Here is a 13381-nt window from a genome sequence, read left to right on the forward strand (position 1 = left end):
CGCCGTCCCGCCGCTCGTCCGCGAGCAGACGCCAGCTCCGCCCCGGGCTCAGCCACGCCGTGGCCACGGGGCGGGGAGGGGCGGGGAAAGGGACTCCCCCGTCCCAGGACACACACTCTTCTCTCCAGCCTTTCCGGGAAGTGGGAAGTCCGGTGGAGCTCGCAGCCTCCCCTAGGGCCGAGGACTTACTGAGCAGCCGCCCCAGGGGACCGTCTGGATCTTTCTTAAGAAGGCGGCCTCAGATTCCTAGGCTGTAGAATGGGAGTAACTCCAGCTTCTCCCTGAAGCAGAAAGAAAAAAACAAAACCCTTGTGGTTTGAATGGTTTCCTAGTCCTCCCGCAGTCATCTGAGCTTCACTTGTCTCTGAACTCTATAGGGTTCCTAACAGCCTATATTCAGCTTCAGCCCACTATCACAAACAGCACTCAAGGCTAGATGCTGCTGGTGGTGGAGGGAGGGAGGGAGCATGTCTTAATTCCAGCACTAGGGAGGCAGAGGCAGGCAGATCTCTGTGAACTCCAGGCTAGTCCAGGGCTGTGTAGCGACACCCTCTCCCAGCCAGCCAGCCAGCCAGCCAGCCAGCCAGCCAGCCAGCCAGCCAGCCATTGAGTGAATAGCTATAGGGAGTCGTGGACAGGGTTACTCCTGAGAGGAAGGACTGATTCCTCCACCCTCCTTCCCAGAGAACGTTCAAAGAAGATGTCACCTTCCCCACACCAGCTGGAGACCTTGTTCTGGCTGGGTAGATTCTCACACCAACCAAAGTCACCTATATCCTATATCCTATCTCCAAGCCATTGTCTCCGTTGTTGTTCTACAGAATGGCTTCTCCCCCAACCCTTTCCAAACGGGTTCAAACCTTTCCATACTTGATGTTCATTGCCCACTTTTCTACCTAGATTTCTCCCTTGAAAACAAGCCGATATCCCACATCACAGCTTAACACATACCATGGCTTGACCCCAGAAATCAGACTGCAGGCTCTGTCTGGGAAGGGGAAATTGGAGACTTTCTAGATTAGACAGACAAGCATTATGGCTAATCTTCATCGTCAGCTTCACTGGCTTCGGAATTGCCAAGGAGACATCTCTGGGAGTGTGGCCACATGCTCCCACTGCCACAGCATAGAGACGCTCTTCCTGCCATACTTTCCCCACCATGGTGGTCTGCACTGTCAAAATGTGAGCTGAAATAAAAAGCTTCTCCTGAGTATTTAGTCAAAGCATGAAAAGCAACAAACACAGAAGGTCAAGTTGAGCTGCCAAAGTCACCCTGGAGGAAGAGAATGGTGAACTGGTGTGACTGGGGAACCACTAGAGCCACAGGTGGTTTTATACCATGGCACTAATGCCCCTTTGGGATTCCCTGAGTCTGGGCCTGGGCCTGCTTTCTCAATTGCACAAGAACACACTTAAATACTTAAGAATTTAGGTCAGAACCAAGCATCCATTCTTTGACCACGGGCTTATTTCTGTTCCAGCATAAAATTCTCTACTGTTTTGTGTCCAAGTCTTAACCTGTCCCTACTAAACACTGTATCGGTGGGTTTCACATTTGCTCTTTTTAATTTGATATAATAATCAATGCACTTTGTTGAGTGTGACAGTGTACTGAAATCAAGGTGACGAGTCAGTCTCTGACCTCAGGTGCTGATAGGTCAGCAGTCAGGACAGAACATAATCAGGTAACAGGGTCAGTGCTTAGACATTCAGAAGTGGAAATAATACTTTGATGGTTAAACATGAGGCAGGAGTGGGGATATCCACAAGAAACACACAGAGCACCCTGAGTGTTTTCAGGAGAGTTGGATAGTGATGATGCATATAGGGATAATTAGTGGTAGGGAAGTCATGTAGAGACTATATCACCAATGAGGTAGCAAGGGCTGCAGATAGCCATCAGCAACCCTAGGCTGAGGTACACTGGGAATGGAAGAAATGAGAAGGCTACAGCAAGCTCTGTGGCCTAAGTAGAGGCTATACCCAGCTCACAGCAATCAAGGGAAATCTACCAGCCAATAAGGGCCTCATTTCTCTCTGACTTTCCTCTCATCTCTGGCCAAGTTCCCCGTAGCTGAGACCCATTAAAAGCCAAGGACAAGGGAACCTGTTGCCACAGCCCAGAGGCCAGGCCCGTGGACTCAGAGCTGGGAGGAGGGTAGAAAGTTATCTGGAGGAACAGTGTTGGGTTAGGGATGACTTCACAGAGGAAATGACTTAGAAACTGCTGTGCTTTTCTTGTCTCTCTGTTATAAATATTTTACAAATGTCATTTATAATTTCCTCTCTCTAACTTTTGGATGGTTTAGAAGTGAGGTTTTTTTGTTTCTCAACCTAGGAACGTTTATGTTTTTCTTGTTCACTTCTCATTACATTGCCTTGTGGTCAGAGATCTTAGTTTATGAGATTCTTTGGAATTTGATTCGACTTCCTCTGTGGCTTTGCACATGGTCATTTTCTGTGCCTCTGAGGGTAGGTTTTATAGGAAAGGCAGGGTTTAGTGAAGAATGAAAAGCATAGACTCTCACTCTGTGGGAAATGTAGGTAACCCATTCTGAAGGAATTTTAGAAGTTCTGGGCTCATCTGCAGAGTCTTGGATGTCTTCAGGGCAGAAGTTGGTAGGTAGAGTTGGGGTAGGGGCAGCACAGGGATGGTCCAGATTTCTTAAAGCCTATACACCTTCCTGCCGCTCTCAGTCTGGGCTGGAAAGACTGTGTTCTTCCAGGAGGCCCTTCTGGGGCTGAGAGGACCCAGAACATGCAGACGAGTTCCTGCTTCACTGTGCATTTACTGTGTGACCTTGGGCTAGTCTCACCCTCTCTGGTGGTATACTATAGCTGTCCCGTACTCACTGTACACCTGTCCAGGTGAGTCACTGTTCCCTCCCTGTGTCTTCAATGTGGTAAGTGGCTCCAGAAGGCTCAAACAGGGCCCATCTCTTCAGGTTGGTGGGAGCCAGGCAAGGACCTAGGAAAGTATGTGCCCTCTTGCATTGCACAGCCCTGGCAGACCCAAACGACTGCACTATGTGTTCAGGATATCTGGACTCATGTCCTTACTCCCCCCTATACCCTCTAGTGTTCTGGCAAAGCCCTTAGTCCCCTTTTGGGACTCAGTTTCTTCACTTGTACCATCAAAGCATCTTGTAGCCACACCAAGTGTTCTCCAAGTACCTTATCAGAACTAGCTCTCAGCTGCATCACTCCAGGCCTGTACCCGGACAAAGAGTGGCCTCTTCCTGGGGACTCCCTGTCCCTCCCATGCCAGGAAAGACCACCATCTCCTTCCTGAAATGAGCTACTGCACCCCCACTTCACTTTACCAAGCATCTGACATCTATTAGATCCTTTGGGGCCAACCCTCTCCTCATTCACTGCAGTCTCTAAATCAGCCTCTGCCCTTCCCAGGAGGCAGGATCACGTATTCTAGCCTATTAGTGGAAGCCTGGCAATCAGAAGAATTGAGGTGAGGCTCCCTTTAGCTCGAAGAAGTCAAAGTTCAGTGGGATATGACCAGAGAAGACAGGACTGACAAGGATATACATTAAGATTTAGTGTGACCTTGAACAAGGCACACATTCTTGCTGAGTCTATTTCCTCTTCTCTAAAATAGAAACACCATCTGCTCCTCTGAAGAGCTGTTAGGATTAAATGTGATAACTCTTGCAAACAGCAGAAGGTGATGGCCAGTATGTTTGAGGGGTGCTGCCTTCTCAGTGTTTGTGTAGAAGAACTGAGCTTGTTCTAGGGTTCTGGGGTGGGGGCAGTAGCAAAGCCTTGGGACAATATGACAACATTGGAGCTGACCAGTCATGATGCCTCCATGGTTGTGCTCCTTTTGGGGAGGGAGATGCACAAGCAGAAGTGAACCAGCCCTTGTGATATATTCAGGGTCTTACTTCCTCTGAGAACTTCAGAGTGCTATGTTCTTTGCTCCAAAGTCCTCCTCCTTTCCAACACCTCACTTACTCCTTGAGCTACAGATAGCTTTCACTTTTCCAGGTTTAGGGTCTTTTGTCTTGGGAAGATCTCTGTAGATTTTTATAGGAATCCACTTTGCATAAATGGGGTAAATTTATAGTCCCCTGGTGTAATGAATCTTTTTCTGTCCTGCCAGCCACCTCCCAAATAATGACACGAGGACTTCTTATTAATTATGAAATCTCAGCCTATAGCTTAGGTTTGTCCCTAATTAGGTCTTACAACTTAAATTAACCCATATCTTAGATAACTATAACTTAGATACTCCATATCTGTCTATCTCCTGCCATGTGGTGTTGCCTCTTTTTCATCTTGCACCTCCTGCTTCCTCTCCATGTTTCCTGGCTTTCCCTGCACACCTAGATTGTCCTCTCCTTTCTTCCTCTCCCTGGAAATCCCACCTATACCCTCTGCCTAGCTATTGGCCGTTTAGTTGTTTATTACACTAATAGCAGGAATATATCTTCACACAGTGTACAAATATCCCACAACACTTCCCCTTTTTGTCTAAATAAAAAGGAAATATTTTAACTCTAACATAGTAAAACTATATACAATAAGGAAGAATTACATCTACAATGTCCAGTTCATTTGTATTTGGCAATTTTAGAGAAAACACTCTATTGTCTATCCTATCTTGATGAATCTAAAGTTTTGTACCTAATTTACTTTCTACAAATATTTTAACTCATATTACCAACCCAAAACTATCTTTTTAGACCTCAAAATATTTTTTCAGATAAACAACGTAAGCTTTTGTCTCTTAACCTTATATTCTTTATACCTCTTTTGTGAGTTTCTTTTTTGAATTTGGTAACAAGGAAAACTGTAACTATATCTAGTCTTCCAACCAATCAAAGACCTGAGAAGGACTGATATTACCTGAGTAAACAGGACGTGCAAAGCAAACAACTTCCAAAACTATAAAATGACAGAGACAGCTGATTTCTTGGACAGTCACCCAAGGTTCCTCTGCAATTCTGGGGCAATCATCTTCAGCCTACAGGCCCAGAATATCTGACAGACTTTCCTGTGAAGCAAGAATTTTGAAGAACTGTCCTACCTTGTCTTGGCAAATTTCAGCAGTCACATTCTTTTGTATCCTGCTTGTCCAGTTTGAACAACATACTGTCAGTAGTGGGGGCAAGGGAAGTTTCTTGCCCAGTGGCTAGCATTGCCATAAGAAAACAAACTCAATATGGAGATTCTTTGATACCCAATATCCCTTTTTGAAGTACATTGGTGCTACCAGGAGCAGATGTGTCTCACTGTCATCAAAAGCCTTATGCTATTAAAATATCTTAAGTGACATATTCTGTAGGTCTCTGAAGTGTTTGAAGACCACATATCTACCTAAAATATATCTTTTTAACCTTGAAAACATACCTAACATGATGACAAGTTTGATTGTTATAAATGACTCACTACTAACCTGTATTTCTAATTATCCTAAACAGTTTACAATAATCGCTCTCAAGTACTAGAACACTATGTTACATTTTTAAATGAGTTGCATAGGTATAATATATTAAACAAGAGTAGAAACATATAAACAGTATAACAAAAATAACCTTGAATTTGTATCAATATACAAAAATCCATAACAATGTAAAATATTTGAGACTAGTGGTTGTTTAAAAGTAGACTCAACAATCCACCCTTTTATCCCATCATTTCTATACCACATCCCCCTTTTTCCCTTCAGAAAGAGATCCCTGAATCTAATCTCCTTTCAGCTTTCTCTCTGATCATGACAAATAACAATTTGTAACCAACTCCCTTAAATGATGACAAATATCCACATTCTACTGAATAACCAAAAACTACCTGCCCCACCTCTTGGGAATGTGGGCATTGCATTTTTAGCTTGCTTCCTGTTGTCTGGGGGTGATGGCATCTTTAGAGGACCCTGAGAAAATTGGAATAATAGTCAAGTCCTGGGAGAGCTAGTTGTTGCCTAGTCTTGGTGTGATGGGAAAACATAGGGCTTATCTGATGTCTGGCTGGATAGTCTGTGAGGCTGGACCACCTGGGTTATTTGTCTTATCTTTATTGGTGTCTGGCCCTTTTCTGAAAACACACAAACTTTAAAAGGTAGCACACATATCTGTATTAATATATGTCAGCTAAAGATGATTTTCTGTTTTATTTTTGAGCAGGTAAATGACATCTATCAACTTTATAAGTCCTCTTTGACTTTATAACCAAACTGTAATATGAATCTCCATCCATGTTATATGAAAGGATAGAATATAATAAGTCATGGAGACTCTGTAGCCAACAAGATTGTTCATGTCTCATCCAGTCTCAGAGCTGTTCCCATGTCAAGGGATCAGCATATACATCACCTGCCCTGTAGTCTTTCCTGGCTTTTTCCCTCATGTCTGCAGAGAAAATCTTCAGAAGGTCTTGCCTGGTCAAATCTGATCTTGAATAACTTTGAAGGAATCTATAGCTTCTTGTTTCCTATTACAACCTTTTCCCCCAATGCAACACATTGTCCGACTTCCATTTTAAAGTCAAGACATCCCTAAAGTAAACAGGCTGGTTTAATTCAGCAGTTCCTTCTATAATCCAATATCTCTCAGCAGCTGCCATTCACTCATCAACATTCAAAAATTCAAAGTCAACAAAGCACCATGTATGCTCTAGACTCCTTGTGTATTTCCTATCCTTATGTGGTTTATTTTTTTATATTACTTTATTCTTCATTTAAAGCTTTATTTATTTATTTGGTTTTTTGAGACAGGGTTTCTCTGTGGCTTTGGAGGCTGACCTGGAACTAGCTCTTGTAGACCAGGTTGGTCTCGGACTCACAGAGATCCACCTGCCTCTGCCTCCTGAGTGCTGGGATTAAAAGCGTGCGCCAACAATGCCCGGCGTTATACTTTATTATTTTTAAATTATTTATTTTTTATGACTGTCCATACCCATTTTTTACCATATCTGTTTAAAGGTTTTCTCAGCCTGTACCACTTTATTGTGCACCTGCAGCCTTCTCTGACCATGTGAGGTAAGCCTTAAGCCTGCTATGTGCTCTGCACATGGTGCTGGCTGGCTCAAGCCTGAAAGCAGTGGTCAGGAGCTGTGTTTCTAGAGTATGCCAAGGTCTGCCAGAGAGACTGTGGGACAAGGAAATGTCTGGCTCTGTGTTTGAGTGTTTGGAAAGATTTATTTATTTATTCATTCATTTATTTAAGCTTTTTCAAGTCCTATGTGGAAATAGATGTCCTACATTGGGCACTGTATGTAATGAGTCTTTCTCTATCCTGCCAGCCAGCTCCCAATAATGGCACGGACTTCTTATTAATTATGAAAGCTCAGGCTTTGCTTAGACTTGTTCCTAATCTACATCCTGCCACATGGCATTACCTTTCTTCCATCTTCTACTTCCTGTTTCCTCTCTGTATCTCTTGGCTTCCCCTGTGTGGCTACATTCCTCCTCCTCTTCCTTTCTCTGCCCAGAAATTCTGTCTATACCTCCTGCCTAGCTATTGGCCATTCAGCTTTTTTATTACAACAATCACAGGAATACATCTTCACATGGTGTACAAATATCCCACAACCTGGACCTGGACCTCAGCATGGCTCTGGTAGACATTTTCTCCTCCAGTCCCCTGGGTTAGTTCACAGCCAAGGGCACCCTGGGAGTGGAGGTGACAGTTGGAAAAGAGCTTTCACCAGTGTCCCAGGTTCAGCTTTCTGTAGTACCTACCACAAAAAATATACAAAATGTCCCATCATATCCACCCCGCGCCCCTCGCATGCTGCTGTGGTCCTTCAGTTTTAGCTTTTAGGGCCACTGCCTAGAGTACTGAGTCTAACCCTTCTACAGGAAGTCTCATTACACTTCCCCAGTCCACACCCCATCTCTTTTTCCTTCCACACCTTCCTTTCTCGAGGTGTGTTCAATAACACCTGCCTTAGAATCACCAGTGGTGACATGCTTGGGGTTCTTTGGAGGCTAGAGTAGAATCTTTTAGTAATAATGCCGGGAAATTAGTGCAGTTTTAACAGATTGAGTCTGTTGGGATGCAAACTGCACATTCACTTTTCACCTGTCACTCATTTAACAAGAATTTACAAGGGCCTATTAAGGGTCATAACTTGTAATGGACTAGGAGCAGACCTTGTCCTTACCTGGTGGGACTCAGTCTTCTAAGGAATTTTCATTGGTCTAGTAGTCCTACCACCTAGTTCAAAAGACTGAGACTGGAATGGAATATTAGTGAATGTTATCAGGGAAGTGGGCTGCTCTTACAGAAGGGTCTTTGGATATCACTTAATCCCATATCCTTGAAGTACTTGAGAAAACTTAGGCACAGGAAAATATGAACTATTCCAATGCTAAATCATAAGAAGAAATCCTTCAGTAAAACTTCTATATCTTGGTGCCTGATATACATTTTCTCATTTTTTTCCTTCCAGCAGCTCGGGGAGTTTATCTTTAGAGCTTTAAAGCTGTCTTCACTTCAGAGAGAGGATGAAGGAGTCAGAAAGATACACTTTCACCAGCAGGGCCTGGACACTTGGATAAGGTCCCAAACTGTCCCGCAGTTCCCTCTCCATCCCCTCCTGGTGTCACTCCTAGGAAATGGGAAATTGTGTTAGTAATTCAGATAGTGGTGGGGTTCACTTCTTGGTGGAGACCCAACTGTACCCCGTTAAGTCTGGGTTCCATGCCAAGTGTAGCCTGTGACTTCCTGCAGTTGTTATCTGGCTTGTCACAGGGCTGCATGTGAGGCTCTACTGAGAATTGGCTTGTGGGGTCCTCCAAGTATGTATGTTCTTTTCCAAGAGTTTTCCTGAATAGCCTCAGCTACCCAGAAACAGTCTGTTCTGTGGGAGCCCTTGACACAGAGTTCTTGGTGCTTTGAAGACATGCTCCCATTGTTCTGTAAGTCCTTAAAGTAGGGTCTTATTTATTTTACTTCCCACAGAACGTAGCCACACTAAGAGCTGTAAGGAACTTTCTTCTTCGGGAGTGCTCTCAAGGCTTAGGTCACTTTTGAATCTGTCTACAGCCTAGAGAAGTGAACACTGACTTCAAAAGAAATGACTTGGCCAAGAAGCACAGCGAGGCCTCAAGCTCAGGCCCAGGCACAGGGCTTGCACCTTCCCACCCAAGTACTTAGCAAATATACTGCTTAGAGAGTTCTTCATATGACACACCCCGAGGCTGGAAAGGGGGCTAGACACTCCAGAAAAGTTCTCCTGGGAAAGTAGATAGCACAATCATGAGTGCCTAGGTCCTTCTTAATGCAATTAACAGAATTAAGTAATTAGCTATCCTCAGTAAACTTGATTCCACTGAGATTCCCTACTCTTTTGACATCATAAAATCTTCTGGGACAGATCATATTTCACACACTGCACAAATGGCACCCAAGGGAGAAAGTCATTTAGCTGAGGGTAAAAAGAAGATAGAGGTAGGAAGGAGAGCATATAAGGAAAGAAAAAAACTGAAGCAGGATATAGATGGCCACCTGAGGGCCACTTGCTTTCTGGATGCAGACTACTGGCTTCTGGGAAGAAGGCCTGAAATGACCCACCAAGAAACTCAGATATTCTCTGACCTTGACAGCAATTTCCTCTCCATAGGAGCTTCCGGAGAACACAGCAGGCTGCTGCTCTGAGACAAACTGAAAATGAGATATCTAAGCCAATCCATCCCAGGGCCAATGGAGTGTGAGTTTTCCCAATGAGCTCTGAAGCTGAGTTCCCATCAATCCCCTGACTTTTTCCATAGCTGCCTGCCTGGCCTTCCATATTTCATTCTCCCCTGCTTGCTCGCCACGGGCCAGGACAAACACATACTGGACAGATGAAGAGTGGCTGCCTGTACAGGCGACACTGAATTCACACAGCCACAGGGATCAGGACCAAATCCAGCATTTGGCTCCAGGGATCTTGAGCCACTGCATGTCTCTGCTCTCAAAGTCAAACATGGAAAATATCTGGGCCCCATGGGTCTGGAAAGGCCTCTGCTTTCCTTTCATGCCACACTGAGGTCCTCACTTAAGACATCCTGGCAATAGTGTTTCATTCTCTGGGAAACTTTCCTATAGGCAATTAGCAAATCTTTGTTTTATTCCTTTTTTATAAGTTCCTTGAAGAATTTGTACAACATATTTTGATCATATTCATGACTTCCCTCAACCCCTCTCATATCTACCTCCCCTTTCCTACCCACTCAACTTTGTGGCTTCCTTTTTGTTAACCCATCAAATCCAGTTTGTTCTGCCCATATAACTCTTGGATGTGTAGCCTTCCACTGGAGTGCAGTTAACCTACCAGGGGCCACATCTTAAAGAACTCACTTTCCTATCAGCTATTAATTGCCAACAGTTCCTTAGCTAGGGCTTAGTGTGTCTTAGTTAGGGCTTCTATCGATGGGAAGAGACACCATGACCACAGCAACTCTTATAAAGGAAAACATATAATCGGGGTGATTTACAGTTTCAGAGGTTGAGTCCATTATTTTCATGGCAATGTGCAGGCAGACATGGTGCTAGGGAAGGAGCTGAGAGCGCCACATCTTGATCCATAGGCAGCAGAAGCAACTAGAATCCATACTGGGTGTTGCTTGAGCATATGAGACCTCAAAGCCTGCCCCCACAGTGACATACTTCTTCCAACAAGGCCACACCCACTCTAACAAGGCCACACCTCCTAAAAGTGCCACTCCCCATATGGGCCAAGCATTCAAACACATGAGTCATTGGGGTCCATACCTATTCAAACTACCACAGTGTGGGATTTGTATCTACTTCCCATCTCCATGCTCAGGTTTTGCCTGGCTGAGTTTGTATAGATCTTATGCATGCAGTAACAGCTGCAGGGTAAGAATGATGATTGCTTTCCCCATATAGCATTATGCATAGCACCTTCCAGCATTATGAAAAGCTAGCCAGCAGGGATAAAGTTTCCACACAAATGCCACCCTTATATCTTCATGTTCTATGACTCAAATATGTGGTGTCTTCAGTAATAGAGTCTTATTATTGAGCTTTGGAGGGTAACCAAGAGCATTAGCTGTAGCTTGTAATTTTTTTTTTTGGGGGGGGTGTCTATGCCACTAGTCAACAACTCAAAAAGAAGCAATTCATATCATGAATTCAGTTTCTGTTAAATAGTGACTACACTTGTCTCACACCAAAGAGGCAGAGAACCTAGTTGTTGCTTGGCCCTAGAGGTTAGATGCCCAGCAGTTGGAGTAGTCCCATAGTAGCTTTTCAACAACCCAGTATTGCTCAGTCCGTGGGGCTGGGTGCACCAGCAGCCACAATCTGTCACAGAAAACCTGGAAGGTTCCTGGAAAGTCAATGGATTTTAGTTAATGATGAGGCCTGGAAATGTTGGTTCTTGAGAATTTCAGCAAAGAAATCATCATCAGCAGCAAGAGAGTTAATCAATTTGTCAGTGAGAGGGAAGGCCAAGCAAACAAAAGAATCTTCCTCCTGCCCAGACCCTGTTTGAAAATCTGGCCTGCCATGGGAAGGTAGCAAGAACCAGGTGGTGGATACAAAGCTTGAGAGCAGGGGTCACAACCTTCCCCAACCTCCCATGTGCAGCACTCAACCCAGCTCTGTGAGCAGCTGTTGAGTTGCTATTGCTGGGGATATAGTTCCCTGGTGGAGTGTTTGCCTAGCATGTGTGAAGGTTTAATTCTTAGCACTAAAACAACTGTCTTACTACCTAAAAGAGAGAGAAGCCAGGGATACTGATTCATGCCTGTAATTCCAGCGCTTAGGAGGTGAAGGCAGGCAGATCAAGGCTAGCTTTGGACATATAATGAAGCAAGCTTGGGCGATATGAGATCCTGTTTCAAACATCTGAGAGACATTGGGGCTGGAGAGATGGCTTAGCTATTAAGGGCACGGGTCTCTTTTCTAAAGGACCTGGGTTTGATTCCTAGCATCCACATGGTGGCTCACAACCACCCGGAACTTCAGTTCTAAGGGGTCCAACACACTCTTCTGGCCATCATAGGCACCACACATGTATGTGATGTGCAAACATACATACTGGCAAAATACCCACACATTTATCTTTTGTTTGTTTGTTTTTGGTTTTTGAGACAGGGTTTTTCTTTGTGTAGTTGCTCTGGCTAACCTAGAACTCACTCTGTAGATGAGGCTGGCCCTGAACTCAGAGATCTGCCTGCTTCTACCTCCTGAGTGCTGGGATTAAAGGTGTTTGTCTTTTTTATGGGTCAGCATAATTTTTAAAAATAATAATTAAAAAAAAACCCTTTGGGGTGGGACTAGTAGGAGAAAGTGAGGAGTATGAGAGAGAAAGATAGAGATGATAATCTTAAGTTCAAGTGTGTCAGTCACTTTTGTGTCTCTGTGACCACACACCTGAGGGACAGCTTAAGAAAGGATTTACTTGGGTTTGTGCTTTCAGCAGGTGTAGTCAGTCCATCAGGGCTGAGGATGCCTGGCAGAGTTCACAGCAGAAGGAGGGTGGTAGCTGAGGCTTGTTCACACTGAGGCCATGGACCAGGAAACAGAGTAATCCTGAACTAGAACCTGGCATTAATGTTTAAGGTCTTGCTTCCTGACCTACCTTTGCCACCTGGGTACTACAACCTTCCCAAAAAGTGCCACCAGCAGTGGAATGAATGTTCAAACACAGGAGCCTTGAGGGTACCACAACATTTTAGGGTTCAAGTAGAGAAATGCATAAGTCAATAAGAATTCATGGCTAAAATCTGTATCATTTATTGGTTCAACAACTGAGTTTCTTTTGTGGTTCAGGTCATGTCCTTGGCACTGAGAATAAAGACAAATCCTGGCCCTCAAGGAGCTCACAGTCTAGTGGGGTAAACACGCAAAAATAAATATAATGCAATGTACACTAGGAAGACAAAGAGCAGAGGAATCTACATCCTATGTGAATGTCTGGAGGTGAGAAAAAGACCCATCTAGTGGACATTTTCATAAGAGATAAGGCAATGGTTCACAAAGGCTCACTAATTACCCACATCAGAATTACCTAGAATAAACGCTAAAATGCAGGTTGTCAGCGCTTTCTGCACACTTCAATTCAGTCTGTCAGCGCCCATGAACTGCATCTTTTAAATGTCTTAAGTGATTCCATTGTATCTTAAGTTGAGAACCAGTGAGACAGAATTGGTTGTTTAAGCTGAAATGAAGAGTGATCTGTGCATCTGAAATGCTGACTTAACTTTCTTCCTGTCTGGTTCTGGGAACCAGACACAGGGCCTGATGCATGCCAGGCACAAAGCTCCATCACTGACCTATTCCTAGTCCCTATGCTGGTCTTTAATGAAGAAGTAAAGAAGAGGAAGGGACCCAGCAAGTACTAAATTCTATTGTAGTCTATATATAAACTAACTGAAGTCTCAAAATAATCCTATGAGGTAGCTAGATAT

Source organism: Cricetulus griseus, chromosome 2 (assembly GCF_003668045.3).
Source record: "Cricetulus griseus strain 17A/GY chromosome 2, alternate assembly CriGri-PICRH-1.0, whole genome shotgun sequence".
NCBI lineage: Eukaryota > Metazoa > Chordata > Mammalia > Rodentia > Cricetidae > Cricetulus > Cricetulus griseus.